The sequence below is a fragment of the Talpa occidentalis genome, unplaced genomic scaffold (assembly GCF_014898055.3).
Source record: "Talpa occidentalis isolate TD23 unplaced genomic scaffold, MPIMG_talOcc4v2.1 talOcc4.2, whole genome shotgun sequence".
NCBI lineage: Eukaryota > Metazoa > Chordata > Mammalia > Eulipotyphla > Talpidae > Talpa > Talpa occidentalis.
In genome coordinates, this window is record NW_023602073.1 from 105,392,452 (window position 1) to 105,415,235 (window position 22,784).

Sequence of the window (22,784 nt, forward strand, 5' to 3'; positions counted from 1 at the left end):
TAAGGTAACAGAATATTATATTTTTTTGTGAATTTTCCATCATAGATAACCTATCTTATTTATACAACAGAACAAAACAACAGAACAAAACACCTCAGAATCATGAACATATGTCCTACATTGATTTGAAGAATTTTACATATGTGCATTTCACATTTTATTTCAAAATTCATCTCAAACTTAAGCATTTGTAAGAGAAGTTACAATTTTCCTTTTTTAAAATTTATTTTATTAGGAAATAAAAAGTGTTATATTAGGAAAGTGCTAAAGTACTTCTTTGAATTCCTTTCTTCACTATTGCTCATAAATACCACCTTGGTGTTTATCATTTGCTTATATATGTGAATTTATTCCTGACTTCTCTGTTTATTTCTCCTTATCTATATAACAGCCCATATGCCATTTAGAAACTACTGCTATCTCACAAAATTCAAACTGCCAGCAACAGAGACCAGTGCTAAGCCTCCAAAATGGCACTATTTATCAAGAACACCAACTGAAAACCAACTATTTGATTACTCTGTTGTCTTTCAACTCAAATCTTTCCTTCTCACTTTCTTTTTTCACAGGTGCTAGGTCTGCATCAAAAAATGAAATCTAACCACCTCTTCTTCCAAGCCTTTTATATTTCACAGGTGTTTTCTCAAATAAATCTCTTGCTCATTTAATCTGTTCTTGGTGGTATTTCTTAGGTGTCATGAACCAAAACATATGTTCCTTCTGGAAGAATTTGCCTATATTTCTTTTAAGCATCTAGAATTACTACTATTGGATAATCATTTTAGACTAAATTCTCTGTTCGGAATTTTTTGAACCATAAATATTGGTTAATGGAAACATAAGCTCAGTTCTAATGATTTCCCACCCATTTAAGAGATAATACCAAAGCAGGAAAGTTTACTTGCTTTCTCCTTTGGGAATAATATTTATTTCTTCTTACTCAGAGGATGTGCATTTAGGCAGTCTCAGTTTTTTACCTAGACTCACCTTTATGAATGTGTGTCTCTGTTCTTTATTCTCTCAATTAATCCATATCTATGTCTGTATCATCTATATCTATGTCTAGTCTCCATCCTGTTGTTTCTATTTCTTTGGTGAATCTTCATTAAGAAAGGGGGATATTACCAGAATATGGACACAGATGCATAAACTATTGTAAACATTTTATTACTTTAGATAATTCATTTTATAACATCTAATTCAATTTTTCTAAGTAGAACTTTTTTTTTTTATTTTGGATGCATTTTATCTAGGCTTTCTTCTCTGCATTGAAGATATTGACTTTAATTATTTTAAATTCTTTAATCATACATAGACACATTCCATGAGTATAAATTATGGAATTTGAGTTACAGCATTTTTATACTTTCTATCTAAGGAAATTTATTGTATTAAACAAACCATCTAGAAAATAAAATACAGCATCTTTTGTTATTTTGTAAAAACTATGTTAATGCTCAGCCCCAAGCAGAGATGGTATCTGCATTTAATAACAGCTACTTCAAAGATATGCAGAAACACATTTGCATATGCTAGGACTAGAAGAATTTATGTGCTTAGTTCACTGATATTAAAATTAATTGTAAAATGTCACTAAGGGAATTTGTCTTTTGATGTTCTCTGTAGGGGAAAATTTACGTTTAGAGATTAAACATTAAAAATGAAAAAACTAAAAGAATGTATGTTTTCATCCTGTGATTAGTGGGCAGGGCACAGATCCATCTCAGCACATTATTAATAGAGTGTTTTCAAGGATCTGTGTCTAGAATATGCCAGAGGAACACATTCCTAGGACTTTATGAAGAGCTCAATTTCTCTTCTTAATAAATAGTACTATGCTGGCTGCCTTTTGCGCTAAAAGAAATTATACTAGGTATGTGAGTATCATGGAGATATTTACTGGTAATTCATCATTTAAAGGTTAGAACAGGCTCTTAATTAGTAAATATATAATAAGATACTTAATGGAGATGCCAAGTGAATTTCTTTTCATGTGAAAGGAATTTTCTTCCATCTTATAAAAGGCAAATTTGACCTCCTACCCTAGAATCATCTCATCCTTTTTCATAATTAAGTTTCTAAGTAATTTCATGGCCCTTAAGTAACACAATCCTCTGGGTTCTTAGTTCATGCCTAATTTTCTCCATTCAGTGTTTCTGACGAATTCTTCATTCTCAGTGGACATGGTTTGATAATCCCCCGGCAGGGCTCCACCACATCCCGGGTCTCTTGAAGTGCTTCCAACTCACGCATGGTGCTAAAGTAGCCTCATTGAAGTGTGCTGAGAGGATGGAGATAGCCACTTTATTACCCAGTAGTTGCCTTAATAAAAAGAAAAACAAATAGTAGAATATTTGAGATGCTGTTTATGAGATACAAAATCATCTAGCTGAGAATTGCAGAGTACAGTCAGCATTTGTACTAAATTTAGGTGCCTACCTGTTTAATTCTTAAGAGTCAATTACAGAGTTTAGCAGCTTTCTACACGGTTACATGAAGGCATAAATGAAGATATAAATATTCACAGGGAAGGGAGAAAATGAGATTATAGAAAAAGGGAGACATGCAGGAATGGAGAAAGAAAAGAATAAATAGATGCACAAGTGGTCAGTGGTAATATGACATAGCTTTGTAGGGGATATGCTGATAGAAATGGCTGGGCCTTGCCCTACCAATCAAATTAAACAACTGACATATGCTGATACAAAGAAATATAATTTCAGTTTTTCAGAACATTTACATGTGTACTCTGAAATGGCAATAAGTTACATAAAATTTTATCAGAAAGAAGACATTAAGATCGTGATGAGGATTATCTCTGACAGTTTGCAAAGTATATGAAAATCCTATATTGTTTATGTTACTAATAGGCACTAGGAATGGGAAATTATTTTTCAAATCTAATTTTCTAAACTTCTACTCCAAAGTTTTGATATATATTCAAACATGTATCCTAATATGAAATATATGAAATAAAGTATGTGCAGGAAACACCAATCCATATATCACATCATCAGGTAGTATTGCCCTCTTATCACATTAAAACTTCTGGTAAAATTTCAGAAAAGTGGGATGGATACCTACAAAAATAAGTTATAATCATCCTTATCACCTTCCTCCAAACTAAAATTCATTTAGTTATGGAAGAGAAACCAGAAATCAGACCCTAAAAAGAGGGTACGTACTATGAAGGCGAGTAGAAGAAAGCTCTCAGAGTATGAATTCTGAAAGATAGAGAGTACTTAAAATACTTGATTAGGTCATTTTAATGAGTAAACTACTTACCTAGGACACAGAAGACAATGATTTCATAGTCATTTCCTTTCACGGTATTTTTTATGTTTGCATCATGACTTTGAACTTTGCCTAAGGAAATTAGCAATTCTTGCATTTTTGTGGAGACCTTAGTCAAGATATGGCAAAGGGCAAAAGGGCCTAGTTCATTCCAATACTTTGTTTTCATGTGGAAAAGAGTTACTTCTTTTCTCCTTGTGATTATGTAACAATATGATAGCCATAGAAAGGGAAGGTTCCAGAATCCCTGCCCCACCCAAGGAAAGGTGGAGCTGGGCAGTGAGGAGAAGCTAGAGAAGGTAGGGAGGACTGAGAATAGAGGAAGAAGAAAACAAAAAATAGTAAGAAAGAGAGACGACCAAAGGAGGCACATGGAGCGGAGAGATGTGTGAAAGAGAAGCCATGTGTATATGCTTCTCTGCCTTGAACTGGTACCAGGGACTTGTGGAGCAGGGAAGGAGACACTTGAAAGTGATAGAAACGTAGGTAAGTTTAGACTTGTGGGGAAGCTGACAATGACAGCCTTTATCTTGGTTTGTATTTTGATTTAGCTGCTTTCCTGCCAGACTTGCCTGGCCCCTCCTGCCCCTTTGTTATGGTTTTTCACCAGAAGACACCTTAGACTGGTGGCTGGCTTTTGGGCCTCCATGGCCCTGTTCTGTAGCCCTTTTTGGCTGGGCATTTATCCACAAGGGGACAGATAGCTTTGGATGCTTTACGGGAAACTATTTTAACTATATTCTTTCTCTTCTCTCTATTACACACTAATTGTGTCAAAGTTCTTTTCTATTGAAAGTTTTATACACTGAGTATGATTTGTCTTTATGCAATGGATGGTGAAACCCATTTATAATGTGCAGATGTGGGGGTCTCAGGGTACCCCTCCTTCTGTCCACTAATAATCAGGAGAAAATGCAAGATACATGTTATAAATGCCTCTAATATTTTGTACCTTCTGAAGGTGCTCAGAGGAGTCCATGGAGGAAACAAGTGTCAGATTTACCTAAGTCAGGTAATCAGATCATTGATAAGGTAAATATTGCAAAACCTTTTATTCTACTTCCATTGTGTTCTCTTTGATCCAAACAGAATAAAACTTAGATGGGTTCCTAAAAACACCCTAAAATTCATGATCTTTATTCTCTTCTCTTTTTCTTCCTGCTCCCCAATTCTACCTTCATGCTCTCAGTATGGTTTCATCTTTTACCCTCCTCCCAAATTGTCAGTTCTCTCATAGAGAGATGCTAACAAATCCTGATGTTCTGACTGAAACTTCTCATCTTTTCTCACAAATCATTTCCGTGGATTTATGTGAATTTTTATTCTAAGAAGAAGCTTTAAATCTATACTTAGCTTTGCTATGAATAATCTACAAGACAGTTTTCTCTTGCTAACATTCATATTTTTTATAACAACACTCAATACTTTGTTAAACTAGTGAATCATATTTTACTAAATCTATTTTACTAGGGTTAAAGAGAAATGGAAGGGAACATGGAGAGAAAAAGTCACTTTTGTCACTTAAAAAGTGAAAATTTTTAAGAAAAACTTAAATGCAAATATGATAACAGAGAAATGATATATCTGATCCTGAAGGAATGGCAATTGTGAGAAAGGTGGGTTTGGGGTGGAATTAATTCAAAAGCGCCAAGCAAATGCTTTTTTTTTTTTTTTAAAGATTTATTTATTTATTTATTTATACAAGCACTGGGTACAGTCAGAGGCACAGGAAGGTGAGAGAATTCACCAGAGCCAGAGCAGGGAGTAGAACAGGCAGAGTGATGAAGTACACTGCTGAGGGGAGCAGGGGCAGCAGGAGAGGTCAGTGTGCCATGTGGGACCCTCGCTGGTGGCTGGGGATCGAACCGGCACTGCAGAGGCTGCGGGCAGCTTCGCAAACCAGCGCTCAACCGCTGCACCACCAGGGAGGCCCGAAAATGCTTTTATTATGAATCTTATAAAAAGTAACTATTTTTGTTGCTGCTAAGGAAAAAAAGATACAAAGGGAAAGAAGTATAAGAATGATGGTCAGGAATGGGAGCTGAGGAGAAACAAGTTATAAAGAAAGGATAAGAATTTCTGCATAATTGGAATTGAAAGAGCAAATGGAGAGATATGCAGAAGTAATTTTTTTTAGACAAAGTAACATCAATTTATAGAGTGCTTTAAATGAAATTAAGAGACTTAATGAGCAATGGCACTAATAGAGTTTTAGCTGTGATATGGTCCAGTTATAGACTACTATTCTCAATCTCCTTTGCAACAATATGGGTTATGAAATTAATTTTTCACATTAAAAAGTGAGTGGAATTAATAGGGATAATTTTCAAGTAACCTGCTATGATGGGAATTTTTGTTATGTCAACTTGCCTAAGCTATAGTTCTCAATTATTTAATCAAACACTAATCTAAGTGTTGCTGTAAAGGGATGTCTCAGATTTAAATAATGTCCCTCATCAATTGATAATTTGCATGGGTCTGCCTTAATCAGTTGGAATGCTTAAAGCAGCACTGATTGTGTGCATGTGTGTATGTGTGTGTATTTGAGACACACACATGCACACAGGGGGAGTGAGAGAAGAAAATGAAGAAGGGTTGGGGAAATGGAAGGTGAAAAAGAGGAGAAGAAGAAATGAAGAAATCATGCTGAGAGTAACTAGTCCTTGCCCATGGATTCCACCCTGCACAAGACATTCCCTTCCTGATGAGTGGCTCTGTGGGTTGCATAAACAAATTTTTGTATAAATGAGACATGTGATATATAATACAGTTTACATTATAAATTATATATATACTTGTACTATTTTTATATATGCATATCTGAATCTATATATACATACATTTGTGTTTTGTTTTGTTTTGTTTTGTTTTTGAGACAAGAATCTGACCAGGGACTGCTAGCATCTGCAGTCATGGAGAGACTTAATAGTTAAGCCAAGAGGTGGTTTTGTTTTTTCAAAGCTTCAGTCTGAGGATATTATTTTTTTTTTAAGATTTATTTATTTATACAAGCACTGGGTACAGTCAGAAGTGCAGGAGGATGAGAGAATTCACCAGAGCCAGAGCGGGGAGCAGAGCAGACAGAGGGACCAAAGCACACTGATGAGGGGAGCAGCGGACGGCAGGAGAGGTCTGTGCGCCATGTGGGACCCTCCTCCGGTGGCTGGGGAGCAGCCAGGGAGCTTCGAACCAGCTTCCCAACCCATGCTCAACCGCTGCGCCACCAGGGAGGCCCCAGTCTGAGGATATTATTAACTAGAAAGGAGGGTTATTAGGAGAACTACCCCTGCAAAAATGTGCAAAAGATCAGGGGGCTATATGGAAGGAGAAATAAATACGTACATGGGATTTCCTTACTTTTAGCTTGTCCTCCTTCATTCCCTTGAGAATGAATGAACACTTGGATGGTAAGTGAAGGGGAGGGTGGACACTTTGATTTTTGATTTAGCAACATTTAAAAAGGGAGACAAGGGCCTCCCCGGTGGCGCAGCGGTTGAGCGCTGGGTTGCGAAGCTGCCCGCGACCTCTGTGGCGCCGGTTTGATCCCCGGCTTCTCCCCGGCCACTGGAGGAGGGTCCCACATGGCGCGCAGACCTCTCCTGCCGCCCGCTGCTCCCCTCAGCAGTGTACTTCAGTCCTTCTGCCTGCTCTGCTCCTCGCTCTGGCTCTGGTGAATTCTCTCACCCTCCCGCTCTTCTGACTGTACCCAGTGCATGTATAAACAAAACAAACAAACAAACAAACAAATAAATAAATAAATAAAACATGCTTCTATTAAAAAAAAAAAAAAAAAAACTTTTAAAAAGGGAGACAAGGGACTTTGCTTTTAGAGGGGGTGACAATTTTCCTCAGGAAATCATGAGGTATGATGTCTGAAATGACATGCTCTCATGCACACACACACACACACACACACATACACCTATCTTACTAAATTTCTGACTTCTGTCTTCCCAATAACCCCAAGGAATATAGATAAAATATCTACTGTAATAGATTTTATACATTATAATATATATAAATTTAAAGGTCAAAATATGTAATATATATTTTGCATGTTTTAATTATAAATTTGTTATAAAATTTATATTATAAGTTTTATAAATTATAAATTTATGAGATATAAAATGTACATATAGAGAAGGAAGTAAACAATAGACTACATATAAAATATAGAATATATAGAATATGTATAACTATACATATATAACATTATATATGTATAAAATCACCTATTGTTTTTCCCTCTAGTTGTTTCTTTAGCAAAACTCTTACTGGTATAACTGCTTAATATAAAGGCGCTCTCCCTTTACTTAATTCCTGGAATAGAAGCATAACTGCGGAACAGGCTAACTTGAGCTGTACATAGAATAACATACTAGAAGACTATAGAAAAAGGTAGAATTAAGCTATGTCTCTGAATAAAGATCTCATGGGTCCCAAAAATTGTCTACCCATTTTGGACTGCCTACTTAATTCTAAACGTTAAGGTTTCCTTCTTATAGAAGCTTATTTTATAACCATTTGTTACATATTATACATTAATTGGATGAAAAATGGCATTTTGGAAAGGTTTAGTCAGTCACATATTTATTCAACTAGGTCAGAAAAACTGGAAGTGTGAGGGGCAATTACATTTCTATTAATGTCAAGTGTGATGAATCTGGATTGCAAAAATCTACAAAAACTCAAAAAAATCAATCAGATAACCAAAACTATGACAAAAACATGGCATAGCATTTCTATTTCCTGAAAGAGAATAAGAAGTGAATGGCACTTCTTTGACTTGAAAAATAAAAGGGGAAACACATATGGAAAAATCAGTAACATTACTTTAGTGTATAGATTGCATTTTTTTAAAGATTTATTTATTTTTTTTATACAAGCACTGGGTACAATCAGAAGAGTAGGAGGATGAGAGAATTCACCAGAGCCAGAGTGGGGAGCAGAACAGGCAGACTGAAGAAGTACACTGCTGAGGGGAGCAGCGAGCCACAGGAGAGGTCTGTGCGCCATAAGGGACCCTCACCAGGTGGCCAGGAATCAACCGGTGCTGCAGAGGCTGCAGGCATCTTCGCGGCCCAGCGCTCAACTGCTGCACCACCAGGGAGGCCCTATAGATTGTATTTTGAATAATCCCTGGTGTGTTATCCTCACACTATCATCACTATCACATTTATATCTCTAAATAATTATCTGGAACCAGTAACTCACAAAATGTACCTGAACTAGACATACACAGTGCGAAGGAGGGTTGGTTGAGACAGCCTGGGGATAAGTCACTTCTCCAAGGGTTTGGTATCCATAATTATTAAGCTATTGTTGGGATAGATGTCAGAGATATTGTACTTGTGAAACTATTTTTTCTTATCCTTTCTCTGATTAGAGTTCCAGAGAGTCAATGAATAATGGTAGGGTGGGGAAAGGAATAAAAGTACTAACCAACATTTTTGTAATAATTCTTACATGGCAAGTTTCATTCTAAGCACTTTGTGTACAATAACTCGGTTCTATCAATAAAGAAAGTATCTTTATTACATAAATAGATTGACTCCTCAAAGTTTAAGTAACTTGCCGAAGTATAAATTGCTAGCAAATGGAAGAGCTGGTATACAAGTTCTAGTTATAAAATCCAAGCTCTTAAAAACTCACTATACTATCTTGTTAATACTATACTTCCGTATTTACTATACTGTTACTGTGCTATTAAAGTGTACACTATATCACTAGGGTAATCCTGATGCTCATTAGTCTCATGAGATCAAGTTGGAAATTGTACATTTCAATGTGCTTATAAATTATGTCTGTGAAGGAGCCTTGTTTAAAATTCAGAGCATCTCTGTTAATAAGCAGAACCAGTAAACTATACTAAGCACCCAGTAATGGCAATATGATTTTAGAGACTTTAAGAAGATCACATAATCCTCTGATAGTAATTTATAAGGACTTAAAGAATTATTCAGAAATCTATTAGCATCTTCAATAATATGTGGAAACTCATCATGAAAGAGAAACAAATGTGAAGAGGATATACATTAAGATTAAAAAACACCAATGTAATATGTATGGGACAGATAACTAAAAAGAAGTATACATAAGGGAATATAAATAATACAAGTTAAAGATAGGTAAACAATGTTGAAAATTAAATGAATAGTTTAGAGGTAAAATTTATGTCTTACAGATTGCTTCAGAATAAATGACGTCCCAGTTATTTATGTTTTCTTGTTTTCCTTGCTGTTGGGGATGAATCCCTGAAGGCATCACTAAAGCTTATGTTGAAGATTCTGTATAGCAAAAAAAAAAAAAAATGCTGTAAGTAAAATAAAAAGACATCCTAATGAATGGGAAAAATATTTGCACACCAAATATTAAATCTGACAAAGAACTGATATCAAAGATATACAAAGAACTCATAAAACTCTACAAAAACAAAACAACATTATCAAAAGTAGGTAGGAAACTAAACAGATACAGCTTCAAAGAAAACATTCAGACTGCAAACAAGCACATGATAAAATATGCACCATCTCTCATTGTTAGAGAAATGAAAATCAAAACCCCAATAAGATACCATGTGACACCTGTGAGAATGGCCATCTCAAATGACCAGCAACAACAAGTGCTGGTGAAGATGCAGAAAAATCCCGTGAGAATGCAAACTGGTTAAGTTCTTATGGAAAGCAATATGGAGGTGTCTCAAAACATTAAAAATGAATCAGCGATTTGACCCAGTAATTGCACTTCTAGACATTTACCTCAAAAATTCAAAATCACTAATTTGAAAGCAAACCTGCACTCTCAAATTTATAGCAGCATTATTTACAATAACTAAATTATGAAAACAAGCTAAATACTTATATAGATGAGTGAATATAGATGAGTGAATCAAGAAGACTTGGTATGCATACACAATAAAATATTACTCAGCAATCACAAAAAATAAACTCATGCCATTTGTGACAACATCGCTGGAGCTGGAAGGGAGAATGCTGAGTAAAATAAGTCATGGGACTCCCTGGTGGTGCAAGGGGTTAAGCATAGCAGTATGAAGTTATCCACAGTCTCTGCAGCACAAGTTCGATCCCCGGCTGGCCAGGGAGTTACCCACATGGTGCATATGGATCTCTCCTGTCTTGCCCCCTGCTCCCCTCAGCAGTGTATTTCAGTGGATCTGCCTGTTCTGTTCCCCACTCTGTCTCTGGTGAATCCTCTCACCATCTGCACCTCTGGCCTATACCCCAGTTCTTGTATGCATAAATAAATATATATTTTAAAAAATAAAATTAAAATGAATATGGAAAAATGAATATGGAAAACCATGATTGAGAAGTTGTGACATACAGATGAAAGATCCAAGGAGAATTATGTGTATTCTGGGTGTCATCCTATACCTCTAAATCACATCCAATGTTGTAAACCAATGTGACCTCGAAAAGAAAATGTGGAGATGGAAATCATTATTAAAAACAATTGAGAAATACTTCAGTGAAGTGAAAAAGCATCAAAATATGGAAATCAGAAGGATTCACTGCAGGTCACATAAAATCTATTAAAAAATAGCCTTTCCAAGTTATGTTCTAATTCAGGGAATTTGCTAAATGAACAAAGGCATTAAAAAATCCCAAACAATAAAATTATCACCCAATGTACCTGGTATTAATGCATCATATATATTAGTTCATATAATTTAAAAATACCCCAATTTATTGTATTATAGCATAGCTTTTTTTCAGATTATTTATTTATTTATTTATTATTTATGGAATACACATTTATAAAAATAAGTTCTAAGTTATGGGGCCATTTTTTATTTCATCAATCCTCAAATTTTCTTTTAGTATAAGCCAGGTTATAATAGACATTCTTAGAGTTAAGTTTTGGCAGCTACCCATCAGTTTGTCTTTAGAATAAATTAAAATTGATGATTTATAGAATATGTGCATTCTTAGAACTTTTGACATTAATGCTGAATATATTTTAAATGGATCAGTTGTTCAACAAAATGATTACCATAGCATGCAGTTTTTTATGTGAAATATGAAAATATGTGCATAAAGGAAGTAAAAATGTAAGTACTATTTTTTTTTTTTTTTTTATTGTTGTTTTGTTGCTTAAGTACTTTCAGAAAACAGGTTGAGGATAAATGTTATATTTGTCCTAAAGTTATAAGTTCTCTAGGGCCTCCCCTGGTGGCACAGCACTTGAGCGCTGGGCTGCAAAGCTGCCCACAGCCTCTGCAGCGCTGGTTTGATCCCTGGCCTCTGGGGAGGGTCCCACATGGCACAGACTTCTGCTGTGCCAGCTTCTCCCCTCAGCAGTGTGTTTCGTCGGTCTGTCTGTTCTGTTCCCTGCTCTGGCTCTGGTGAATTCTCTCACCCTCCCGCACTTCTGAATAATAAATAAATAATAAATCTTTAAAAAAAAAAGTTATAAGTTCTCTAATAATAAGATAATCAATTCACAATAATTTACTATGGCACTGGACCTCATAATTATTTTTTTCTGTACTCCTATTGTCAGTCCACATATAATCCTTATATTTTTCTCATAATCAGATGCAAACTTGTATTACTATGCATCCTACATTTATCAAGTTTTTAAAATACATTTATATAAATCCTGAAAACATTAATAATTCTGACATATAGCTGCTCTCTACTAATGCAAATAGTTCTTGCATATGTTATTATTATTTTTAAGATTTATTTATTTATGTACACAAGAACTAGGGTACAGGCCAGAAGTGCAGGGGGTGAGAGGATTCACCAGATACAGAGTGGGGAGCAGATCAGGCAGATTGACTGAAATACACTGCTGAGGGTATCATCAGGCAAGTCAGGAGAGGTCTGCTGCACCATGTGGGTAGCTCCCTGGCTGGGGATTGATCTTGTGCTGCAGTGGCTGCAGATAGCTTCATAGGTTGCTTCTTAAACCCTTGCACCACCAGGGAAGCCCAGTACTTGCATATTTTAAAGGGACCTGAAAGTACATGTTCATTTATATGTTGGTTTTCAGAATAGTCTATTAGGCGATTTGGCCATTAGACAATGTTGATATTTTGTGATTTGAATTCTCAAAACAAACATTTTTTTATCATGTAACCTATTACATTGTGAAAACCTTATGTCATTTTGTCACTCAAGAAGTTAGAAATACAGGGGGCCTCCTGGTGGCACAGGAGTTAAGTCTCAGTACTATGAAGCTATTGCCAGACACTGCAGGATGAGTTAAATCTCCAGTCAAGGAGCTGACCCATGTGGCGGAGCAGACCTCTCCTGTCTCACCCGCTGCTCCCCTCCGCAGTGTATTTTAGTAAATCCTCCTGTTCTGCTCCCTACTCTGTCTCTGGTGAATCTTCTCATCCCCTGCATCTCTGGCCTAGACCCCAGTTCTTATAAATATAAATAAATAAAGGAGAAATATGCTGATTCATGGTTAAAAAAATCACTTTCTTAGTCTTCAGCATTTTCAAAACTATATTCCTCTCTGGTTTCATCCAAGATTTTCTCAACCTCCTATGAAATTAGTAATCTTAGAGTTCTCTCTATATCATATATCATGCTCAAAAATTTCAGTAGCTCCTCAATAACCAACAAATGCCTGAGACTGGTCTTCCAGGTTCTCTGTAATCTGATTGCAACCTACATTTCCTCTATTCCATTCATTTAGCTTTCTTGAAACTGAAACACTTTTCAACCTCAAATTTTATGAATTTGTCAGTCATTCACATAGACATATACTTTGTGGGGCAGGTCTTCACAGCTCCATAGGTGCCCTTCACTCACCCTTCACCAAAATTTCCATACTGATGTCCTATGGCCTCCCTGCCACATGCCCTACTTCCTCCCACATTTTCCCTCTTGTACCAGCATAACTTTCAGAGTCTAAGAATTATTTTTGCTGTGCTTTGTCAGTTTTTTTCTTAGTTATTTATATTCCACAAATAAGTGAAACCATCCCTTGTCTGTATTTCATTTTCTGGGATATTTCACTAACATAATCACCTCAAGATATATTCATTCAAGACTAAGCTTTCTTTCCAGCAGCTTTGACAACTTTATTTTCTCAAAACTATAACAAGGAAGTATTGATTAGAAATAGATTTTTGTTCAACTTCCACATCCACCACTGACACACTGTGTGGCTTTGAGACACCATTGTCATCCTGAGTTTTGATTTCCTCATGAGTAAGTAATAAATGGAGGGTGGCAGTCTTTACCTCCTAGAGCACTCACCACCCACACACCGTTGGTGTCTGGCACAGAAAAAGGACTCAAGGAATATTAGCTCTTGTTACTTTATATAAGTGTTTTACAGAACTCCTCAGTTTTGATTTGCACTATGCTTAAGTGCATACAAGTATTATTTTTATCTTCTTGTGCACCATAAACTACTAATGTCAACAATTTTTATTAATTTCTCATTTTATTTCCTTAGTGTTTAGCACACTATCTTGTTCATAGTAAATCTAAATTAATGACTAATTGAATAAAATAATCACTGAATCCATTGGAGTTGCCTAATAATGGAGGAAAGTTTACCTCAAGAAATTTCCCACTACTAAAACTGTTCAAGGAGAAGTTAGCTAACTCAGTTGCATAATGCATAACGCTAAGTACCAGGAAGGGGCCTCCCTGGTGGCACAGGGGTTAAAGTCCCAAAGCTATACAGATATCACCAGCCACTGTGGCATAAGTTCGATCTCCAGCCAGGGAGCTAAGTAAGCCACATGACACAGCAGATCCCTCCTGTCTCTCCTGCCTCTCCCCTTCAGAATTGTATTTCAGTAGATCTGCGTGTTCTGCTTCCCACTCTGTCTCTGGTGAATGCTCTCACACACACACCACCCCAACCTGCACCTCTGGTTCTTGAATGTATAAATAAATAAACTAAATCTTTCAAAAAAAAAAAAAAAAAGAAGACAAAGAAAGTACCAGGACGAGAGTACAAGATGAATTCTCACAGTCTCAACCTAAGACTCTTAGGTATATAAAGAAGATCTAACTACAGTTAGACAAAATAGAGTAGAAAACAATTATTAAATGGCTTATATTACCACAGTTTATTATAAGAGAACTTTGGTGATTTGGATGACATAAAAGGTTAAGGAAGAATTTATGACTTTTGCATTATTTTTCAAAAAAATGATGGTTGCTTATTAATATCTACTACAAAACCATTTTCTGGTGGAAGTTAGAATAAACTGGGAATTCTGAAATTCAGTTTCACAATGAACTAGCTGTGCGATTTTGCAATTATTTCTTAACCTCTCAGGATCTGTTTTCTCATCTGTGAAATTTATACGTGGACTAAATAACCTTGGAATCTAAAGATTTTAAAAACTGTGAGAAAATACAAGCTCCTTGTTATACAGGATGTTAAATACACACACAAAAAAATGTATTTCCTAAGAATTACAGAAATTCAGAAGCACATAAATATTCAGCAAAAGATGTGGCCAAATCCCTGACAAGCAAACTCTAGTGTGTTTTCTCTTCAACCTAAATTAAACTGCAATTGTACCCCAAACAACCTTATATGTCTGTGGGAGCCTGCCAATATCCAGTTGGATCTCTCTTCTGCAGCTGTCTATGATGCTCCAAAGAGACAAGTGAATACAGCCGTCAAATTAAAAGTGTAGAAAATGGCATCATTAAGGCAAAATGAATAAATTACAATGGCCCTCTATGAGTATCTTTAGCAAGTGACCATAAAAAACAGCTAAAATAGGAACATCTAATTTCTGCCTAAGTTCTACTTTAAAATTTTCTTTCAAGCTGACATTTTAATTCAATAATACATACTTTTATTTTAGTTCTATACATTTGCTTTGCTTTTGTTAGGCAATACTTTTAAGAAACACTTTGAAAATTATGTTTCATAAAAATATTTCTCAATTGAAGTTGGGAAGACTAGAATTTTAATACTTCCATCTAAGGGTCTGTGTTATACAAATTTATTGAGTTTTTATTTCTTTACATGAAAATTAAGATTAGATTACAGTCAAGGTCTTTCTAAAGCTGTATGATTCTCTGATTCTGTAAGTATCTATTTAGAAATTGATATATTTACCCAAATATGTTTTTACCTTATATGCATTATAAAAGGCATGTGTCATTTTTTATGTACTGTAAATTTGTTGAGGTTAATTTGAAATTATTAATGGAACTAACTTGGTAAACACAAACCAGTTTAGTTATTTCAGACAAATATTTAGAGACTGAAGCAGGTGAAAGGTTTGAATGTTCACTGCAGGTGTTAGGAGCAGTGCAGATACTATTTACTTCTGTGCTGGAGTCACTGGAACAAATTAAGCATTTTTGTGTTTGTCATAGTACATTTGAACTGTATATTCACCTCACTTACTTAAAAGGAGACTTGGCAACACCAGCAATTGTTCATGGCAAGACTATGGAAACTGGAAGAAACAATTTAGCAAGTAGGCAGGAGTACAAAGAAGCATATAATTGGCACTTAGCACTCAGATGAATAGGCACATGAACTGTGTCTTTCTAAAAAGCTGTTAGGTTGTTGCACCTTAGACAACAACTGAAGGTTATGTTTTCGGAAATGATAAAGGCATAGGGTGGCAGGTGGTCAAAACAGGCAAGAGAAGTAGTTTGTTTTTTCCTTGGAGTGATGCATAAATAGGCAGCAAAGTTGGAATCTGAGCCTGTGGGGCAGGTGCTAATTATTCTTTCAGCAGCACCAATGGAGGTCAGGGAATGCAGCCTGATTTATAGCCTATCTCGTCTAGTACTGCCCAGGCATAAGTAAATCTGGATGCCAAGTGCAGTGGGGGCAGTGGAGGGGCTCAACAATAAATAGCTGCGATAAATTTTTAGATGAAAATTGTTGCACTTCTGTCCTATTACTCTTTTTGCTAAGTAAGGATTATTCTGAGTTATAGAATGTGGATTTGTGCTGACATTGACTTTAAAACTTGTACTGAATTTTAGTATAGTTTTGTCAGGGGGACAGGATGTTGCCCTGTAACAGTTTGACCACATTTATTTGTCTTCTTTCCACCCACATCCCATCCAAGTGTACCATAGTTAGCCTAGATCAATTAATGATAAACATTTCATAGTAAATTATGTCTTCTAAGAACATATATAAACATAATTTGCATCCTTCCATGAAAAAATAATAAAACATTTATTTTAGAAATGTTATGCATACTTGCCTCATTTAAATTTGTATTTAAAATTCAAGACTTGACTTCAACATAGTGTTCTCTGTATAGTCAAAATGAACCTTTTTCTCCAATCCTATAACCCAAAGTTAAACATATTTAAATTACATTGAAAATTTTGTTAGTCTACTCTTATCCATAAGACCCTGAAATCTTGGTGGCAAGGAATTTATCTTAATAGTTAAGCATGGGATGAATGGAGGGATGCATGGATGATCAGATAGATGATGTGATCAGCCAAGCTTGACAAACAAAACCAAAGATAGCAGATCAGGTTGTGGGTAGAAAATGGCTGAATAGTAATGATGTTGCTATACAATCACAGCTTCTGAACCAAGGAAATAACAGTATAGGAGTTCTCAAATCTTGTTAGGCATAAGTGAGGACTTTTTATAAAAACACTGATATCTGAGTTTTAGTCTCTAGTGCAGTGATTCTCAAGAGTTTCCTATACCAGCAATGTCGGCATCATCTGAGGATGTGTTAGAAATGCAAATACCTGAGCCCCACTACAGACTTACTAAATCAGAAAGTTCGTACCAGAAAACTGGCTTTATGAAGCCCTCCAAAGGATTCTGATGCATGATGATGTTTAAGACAATTGTTAGATTCCAGATTCAGCTGATCTAGAGTGTAACCTAGGTGTTCATCATTTCTCTGGATCTCTTCAGATAAGTCTATTATGCAGCCACAGTTGTGAACAATGAGAATAGTAGAAGAGACTAAAAAGAAATATATGTAAATATAGTAAAATTTACTAGGAACAAAACCAGAGGAAATAAAGATTGTAAATATTAACATAGATAATTTTTTGTTTGTTTTTTCTCCTTACAAGAGGGGCACAGTAGCAAGTGAAATGTTTTCTAGAGCCTACAATTAGAAATGATTTCATCACAAAGTTTCATGACAATACTGGATGCCATTATTATTCAATTTTATGAAATAGTCAAATCAGAGAACTATTTTCTTCAAGAATAATCATTGAGAAGTGCATTGGAAAACCTGTGCATTAAGCTCATTCTTACTAAATCTTGAAACAAATTCTTTGAGGGGCAAGCAATATTACACCAGCTTTTTTTTTTTCCCCCCCAGACATGTAAACTGTAACTCAGATAGTTTAATTAATTAACTTGCTCAGAGTTGTACAACAAGGGAGTAACACAATAGGGATTAGAACTCAGGTCTCTTTCACCATACTGCCTTGTTTCTCACTTGAGAGACAACTGGGATATTCACATCATTAAGTATGAATCAAGAAAGAATCATCTTAATACTCTAATTAAAGCTGTACATATTTATAATTAAGTTCAACTATTTTTTTTTTTACTTATGCTGAGACATGAGGAAAACACATTTTTCACATTTTAATGCCTCTTTCTGCCAGAGAACTTTACACACATTAATATATTTATATTTTAAAAATCCTGAATGACAATTTTTCTAACAATTATTTATAAATGAGGGAATTTGGACTGAATTTGGAATTTGGTGGTAAAAGTCGTAACTATGGCATGTAGCTAGGCAGCACTGGATGTGAAATTCAAACCCGTCTTGGTTGTATCATAAAGGAATTTGCCCACATTCATTCCCATTACAATGACACTTTCCTCCCTTAAACATTAATGAAGAGAAAAACTATGAGTGAATGATTCTGGAATTGTTGTTAAACTGAAAGCTATGATAAAAAGTAGCCTGGACAAAGGTAAGTTTGGGGTGAGGATAGTATGAAATTGTGGAGAAATATGAATGACAACCTATTGGCAGAGATTTAACAATTTTTTAATGGCTGAACTTTCAATAAAGAAAGGGAATCTAAACAATTTTAATGCAAAATGAAAGTGTAAAATTAAATAAATTGTCAGGGCCTCCCCCATGGCGCAGCAGTTGAGCTCTGGGTTGCGAAGCTGCCCACAGCCTCTGCAGCGCCGGTTCGATCACCAGCCACCTGGTGAGGGTCCCACATGGTGCACAGACCTCTCCTGCCGCTGCTCCCCTCAGCAGTGTACTTGTCAGTCTGCCTGCTCTGACTCTGCTCTCTGCTCTGACTCTGTTGAATCCTCTCGCCCTCCCGTGCTTCTGACTGTACCCAGTGCTTGTATAAATAAATAACTCTTTAAACAAATAACTCTTTAAATAAATAAATAAATAAATTGCCATTGAGACTGAGAAAAGAATAAATATTAAGATCTAGAAAGTCAAGGATGAACTATTGAAAGAAGTGGTCACATCATAAAAAATTTAAAAAAAAAAAATTCCAAAAGGAAGGTACACCATATACAGGGAAGAGCTTGTACATGTTGCATAGAGGCAAAGTTAAGAAAATGATGGTTTGTTCTGAGAAGCAAGTTCAAGTTATAGTTAGAAATGCCAATGAGGGTCATGTTGAGAGGATCAGTAATAAATATGAAAAGGGAGATTAGATGTAGATATTTTAAGTTATAGAATACTGTCTGGAATTTGTCCTGTATTACTAAGTGCTATTGTGCAGAGGTGTGATTTGAAGGTAGAGTGGGGTAGTGTTGACCTGGTGGTAGTACTCTCCTGAACACTGTTGTGGCAGAGGTAATGATGCTAACACAGGATGATTGTGTGTATCCCACAAAAGGGATATTGATGCTCTGAAAATAGTATATTTTTTTGTTTTGTTATGTTGTGTTTTCTTTTCATGTACATATAGAAGAATGAGAAGAATGCCAAAGATACAATCTTGAGAAGCATGCTAGAGATGGGTAAAGGAAGAAAGTCACCTTTCTTTATGAGTGTTGAGATGAACCAGAAAATCAATATCAATTGGATAAATGCCATTTAATTTTCTCATATGTAATCTTCAGTTAAAACAATTACGTTTTTTACCAACTTCGATACCGCCTACATTTTTACTTAATTTTTCTTTATACTATCTCTATTCTTTTATATTTTAAATGAACTTTATTTAACTTATAGGGATGTTCACATTTTGTAATTCACATAATACCAGATATGTAACCAGGTTGTCACAAGGATGGCAGTGATTGAAGGGAAAACCCCTAATCACTGGGGACACTAGAGCATTGTCCCATAAAAGTGAAATACCCACACTTAACTATGTCCTTTGGTTTCCTGCACAGGCTTCAAGGATCTAATTCTCTTCTTAAAATAACTTAAAAATCACCCATTGTATCACTTAGAACAGAACAAAACCTTAAATTGATAAAACACCTGAACAGAAGAAAAGTAGTACCAGGCTTTAAAAGGAGAATGATATCACTGTCCAAGCACTGTTTTAGTTAAAGTAGATTCAATTTTAAGAGTTTCATATTCTCAAGAGACATTTAACCTGAGTTTACAGTCTTGGATTAAGTAGCTTTTAAAATCTTATGATTTCCTATTTATCCATCACTATCAATACAGTTGATCTATTCCTCCTGGTTATTTTAAATAAAAGGTCTGTTTTTAAGTTAAAAAAATTAAAATTTGGGTCATCAGTTTTGGTATTAGTGTTCTTTTTGTAATTATTAGCGTGACAATGATATTTTCTTTTCCCAGTCAACAGGATTAGAAGATACACGAAACTCAGATAGCAGTTTGCTCTCCACAATATGTGTTAGTAACTATTGATTAGCATTGGCTGAAGTTGAAGGCCTTGTACTTGACACAAAAACAAACAACAATAACAACAACAATGAAAAAACTCACTGAGTGGAGAGTGTTCTAGGGGATGGATGAAATTCCTCAAATTATGCAAATTATTGGCACAATAGATATGCTTTTGGGCCTCCCTGGTGGTGCAAGGGGTTGAGCGCAGCACTGTGAAGCTGTCCGCAGCCTCTGCAGTGCAAGTTCGATCCCTGGCCAGGGAGCTACCCACATGGCGCAGTAGACCTCTCCTGAATCACTCGCTGCTCCCCTCAACAGTGTACTTTGGTCTATCTGCTTCTTCTGTTCCCTGCTCTGTCTCTGGTGGATCCTCTCACCTCCCACACCTCTGGCATGTACCCCAGTTCTTGTAATCATAAACAAATCTTAAAAAAAAAAAAAAAAACTATTGACATGATTTTTCTGAAAATATTGTATAGAGTGTTCATCAATAGTGTAAACTTGGACCTCTCCGGTGGTGCAGTGGGTTAAGTGCAGTGCTGAGAAGCTATCCGCAGCCTCTGCAGTGCAGGTTCCATCACGGCCTGCCAGCTAAGGTCCCGCATGGCAGACCTCTCCTGTCTCACCTGGGGCTCCCTTCAGTAGTGCTTTCATTCCATCTGCCTTTTCTGCACCCCACTCTGTCCCTGGTGGATCCTCTCACCCTCCCGCAACTCTGGCCTGTACCCCAGCTCGTGTCTAAATAAAAAATAAATCTTTTTAAAAAAAAGTATAAACTTACCTGTGATAACATACACACAAAGAGGGCGGAAGGGACTGCTGCTATTGGATTATTTTCTGTATAACTAATCTAAAACCAGTAAATGGCAGACTTTATTGTTCTCAAAACTCAGAGTTTGAATTGATAAGGTTGTTTGCAGTGCTTCATCGTACAGTAGGTTGGTTTAGATTTCATTTTATTTTCTGTAAGTTTTTAGACAAGCATTTGTTTCCATGACAAACCTAAAATCACAACTTTGCCTAAGCAGTGCATCCCAGGACAGCCTTGTGAAAATTGTATTTTATTTGATGTTGTCATTCCCATCCTGTTCTTTATAGTTAATGAAGTAAAGTGGAATACACATTTTTCTGTTTTATTCACTTCTTTTCACATTTTTCTCAAGGGCACTCTAAAACTCCTAAGAATTGGTGTTAGAATACTGGTATTAGATCATTAGAACATAGTCTTCAAAGAATCTCAATAGACCACAAATGCTATCAAGTGCCCTTGAGTCAGTCATCACATACAAATGAATTTGAGATTAATGTACCACTACTTCCCCAATTAGTATAGGTAATCAAGAATTGATTGCAACATTGTGAGAAGAGAAATAGGACAGCTGCAAACAGTTTTTTTTTTTAGAAATTTTTACACCAGGAGAATTCTGTTCATACATTTTATGTTTATTTTTTTCTCTATAATGATTTACTTCATCACCTTCATGGCAATTTGACCTTTGCCTCCTCGACCTGCCATTGTTATTGGCCCCAAACTCTAGCAAGAAACAGGAGCAAAAGATGTACTATAGAAGAGGCAGTGAACTGTGAATTTCTTCTCTCATTTGACAGAAACCTCTCTTGGTGAGAAACTGACCTTTTTTTTTTTTTTTCCCATTAAAAACTCTATTATACTGTTTCTTAAAGAACTTTCAACGCATTTAGTTGGGTAGTTATGAGTTTGCTATACTGTAAAGTAGGATAACTAAAAATATTGATCTTTTATTACTTCGAACTTCTGATCTTTTATTACTTTTATTCCTCTAACATTCCTAAAATACTCAATATTTGACTTCTAGAGTTTGCTATGAAATAAACGATTTATATGAAACAAGGTATTGTTTTATATGAAATTATATCCTCCTACATTGAAGCTCATGGAAAATTATAGTTGTTTAAAAAGTTTGTTAATCTGGATCTTTGTAGTAGTCATCAAATGGATTTATTTGTATCCTGTTTCTCCCTATTTTATCTACCCCACAGATAACTGCCAAAATGAACCTCAGAAAGCCACTTGGATTCTGACTCTACTGTTTAGCATTAATATCTTTTAAGCTATCAAAATAAAGTGAAAATTATGAATAATTTACAAGATCTTCAGGATTTGACTCAACTGTAACTTTTGAAAGACTTTTCTCTCTATTTTAACCAAGTTTTTGTATCCTTTGTTCTGGTCCAATCATAACTCTGTGACTGATTCTGAAGTGTTTTTGTCTTGCTTCCACCTATTTCTCTCACACAAATTTGACAAAGTAAATTACAGGCTTCAAGCAAGAAATGTTAATTGTGAATCACAATAGGGTAGGTGTGGCAAATGGCTTGAGCCACACTGTTGTGAGAAGTAGGGATCCTAATTTAACAGAACTGATCTTTAGAGTTGGGGTAGCAGGAAAGCATGCAGAGTTTTGTAAACAGGGTACTCTCTGACTGGGTTTTGTAGCTTGAGTTTCAGGACTTCTAAGAAACCACAAGTACCCACCCTGGTCTCATGCTTACTCCACCCCCCACTACACCGGCAAGGGCAATCCGGTTGATTGATTAGGTTTTCAACAATAAGAAGGTAACAAACAAGGATCAGGTTAATCCTATTAACACAAGCAAGGAAGTTAACAGTGTGAAATCCATAGAAAGGGGAGTTTCCACGTTCCGTGCCCCACCTAAGAAAGGGTGGAGTTGAGCT

General features: G+C 35.8%; 1 long non-coding RNA gene across 1 annotated transcript; it reads left to right on the top strand.

The window, feature by feature from the left end:
- Positions 1–3,557: 3,557 nt before the first annotated feature.
- LOC119253398 (uncharacterized) lies at positions 3,558–22,227 on the top strand. Its single transcript, XR_005127071.2, has 4 exons — positions 3,558–3,780; positions 4,256–4,326; positions 21,607–21,688; positions 22,088–22,227. It is a non-coding gene; the product is annotated as an uncharacterized LOC119253398 (long non-coding RNA).
- The last annotated feature ends 557 nt before the right edge of the window (positions 22,228–22,784 follow it).